Source organism: Tupaia chinensis, unplaced genomic scaffold, assembly GCF_000334495.1.
Source record: "Tupaia chinensis unplaced genomic scaffold, TupChi_1.0 Scaffold149501_1, whole genome shotgun sequence".
Classification (NCBI taxonomy): domain Eukaryota; kingdom Metazoa; phylum Chordata; class Mammalia; order Scandentia; family Tupaiidae; genus Tupaia; species Tupaia belangeri.
In genome coordinates, this window is record NW_006209345.1 from 4,361,069 (window position 1) to 4,363,696 (window position 2,628).

At 43.9% G+C, this 2,628-nt stretch overlaps 1 protein-coding gene across 1 annotated transcript in view; it reads right to left on the reverse strand.

Annotated features, from left to right (window-relative positions):
* PACS1 (phosphofurin acidic cluster sorting protein 1) overlaps positions 1–2,628 on the reverse strand; it is a 179,838-nt gene that overhangs the window by 49,618 nt on the left and 127,592 nt on the right. The gene's annotated exons all lie outside the window — the stretch shown is intronic.

The following is a 2,628-nucleotide window of genomic DNA, read 5'->3' on the forward strand; positions in this document are numbered from 1 at the left end:
TTTCAGTTCTAATATGGGAGAACAATTTGAGCAGGAGGAGGGGGAAGCCAAGCAAGAGTTATTACCAGTTTCTGTTCTACCTTACACGTAATCACTTCTGAAAAATTTACAGATGTAAATCTAGCAACAAGGAGATGATCCAAACAAACAAAATATATATCATTTAGGTCATGATGTAAATGGTCACAAATCTGATTTCAGCTGAATTTTGCTCCAAGTAAGCAGAAAATCTTTAGTATCACAAATCAGGAAATCCCTCTTAACCAAAAGTGATAGGACAACCTCTCACTCACTCTGGACTCAGGAACTCTAATCTGACCTGATCTTGATCCTGTCAAGGCAGGGCTCCCCTGGACTTCTAACAGGGACTGGGCAGGCGGGTAGACTTCAGATGCTGCATTTCTGCCTCTGATTTGAGTGGTTAATGCCTTTCAAACATTCTTCTAGGAGAGATTCTAGAGAATGGAGAGACACGTGGAGGGATGTTACTAACCAGAGTTCTCAGAATTAGGCTGTTTTATGCATTCCCTCTTCTGGCCCGACTCACCACTTATCTCTCTGCAGTCCCTCCTGACACAGTCAGCTCTAGCCATACTCCATTTCTTTTAGCTCCTTGGAGGCATCACACTCTCTCTCACCTTAAGGCCTTTGGGTGCTGCTGTTTCATGTGCTAGCAACATTCCTGTAGTCACCAGCCTACTAGCTAAAGCTCTGTGCCGCCCACGGGAGTGTAACTTCTTCAAGGGCGGGTGGCTTGCCTGCCTCAGCCATCACTGTCACCCCAGTGTCTGCTCGAGTGCTAGGCACAGCAGAGTTGTTCGGCAAATAAGTGTTACACGTAGTTAGACAGCCTCTAGCTAAAACCAGATGAACAAAAATAGGTGAAGAATTTAATATTAATTAAAAAAAGACATGAAAGAAAAAAAAGGAGAATAAATCCACATCAACTTTTGTTTTGTATTTTTAGACAGGCTCTTACCAAATTATGATCCTGACCTTCTTAGCTGGGACTACAGGTGTGTACCCATGGCTAGGAGTAAGGGTTCATTGTTCTACCCATATGACAGAGGAGAACACAGATTTCAAGCAGAGTCATGACCCACCTAAACTCACATAGCTTGCAAGTGACAGAGCTGGATTCTAATTCATTCAATCTCCTTGTGGGGATTACACCATACTCTGCCCATGCCCTCAGTCCTGAAACCTGTGAAATGTTACCTTACATGTCAAAAGGATCCTGGGTTATCAGGGATAACTCTGTAATCACAAGAGTTTTTATAAGACAAAGGTAGGAGCCGTGGAGTACAGGCAGCCCCAGAAGCTGGCAAAGGCTTCCCTGGAGCCTCCAGAAGAAATGCTGCCCTGCCTACACCTCGACTGGGCCTCGTGAAAGCTATTTTGGATGCCTGACTGACAAAACTATATAAATGTGTGTCGTTTGAAGCCACTGTTTGCGGTTGCTTGTTCCAGCAGAATGGGAAGCTGCCACACTCCTCACCTCCCATAATCCTGCTACTGCTTTGGCCAGTGGCTCATGTACCTCTATCTGTGCTCTCCTGAATTACCCTCCTCACTTCTCTTCATCTGGAGTCATCTGGGTTCATGGTCTCTCTTCTGAAATCTCCCCATTGTGACCACCACAGCATCACTTGCTTCTCACCCTCCTCAGAGCAGAGATGATTCTGCTGATGCCAAAGGGATCATTATAATTCAAACAGCTGGCTACCAAGAAATGTTGCTAATCAACTATGTTGTTTAACTTACTTGAGCATGGATGACCCCCCAAAAAAGGGTGATGACTAGGATGAACAAATGAGAGACTGGATATACTCAAGTTTCTTCCTCATCTGAGACTGCTAATTATGAATGCTTCTGATGGGTTAGGTTTTTCTTTGTTTCCAAAGCAAACATTTTCCACCTTCAGACTGACTGATCTGCTGGTGCTGAATAAACTCACTGTGATATAAAGGACTCATAGGAGTAAATCGGGGAAATGTTTGTTTCTCTTCCTCTGCTTAAGACTCTTCACTTTTTTTTAAAGATTTTTTTGCCACAGGGTATGTGCACTCACTGGAGAGAGAGAGTGAGAGGGAAAGTGAGAAATCACCCCCTGGAGAAATGGCCACACTGCAATCCCTTCTTTTCTGTTCTCCTCCTGGGATTTTGGGCATGCACATATACATGCCTGGTGTGATTTTTATGCTGCCTGGTTTGAGACCTAAACAACGGTAGGCCGTGTGGGAGTCCAGCCACCTTAACTACCATGCCATCTGCTGACTCCAAGATTCTTTGATCCTCATACCCTGTCCACATTTAGTGAGGATCTGCTCTAGGTCAGGCACTGCACAGGCTACTGGAACTATAGAAGGACATAGTCCTTAGCTCCAGAGAGCTTGCACACTCTGGTGAGGGACAAACAACTCCTAACTTACACTCTATGTCCTCTGATTTCTAGGCCTCCTGAGACTCTGGACTATCTTTCCTCTTACGTAACACAAAATATTATAGAATAACACAGCAGTATTAGGTTAGGAAGGAAAAACACATCACAGACCAATAAATGCATGAACCTTTATGCCACAATATCTTATGTTAAAAAAGAAAAGCCAAGAATGATTTAATACTGTA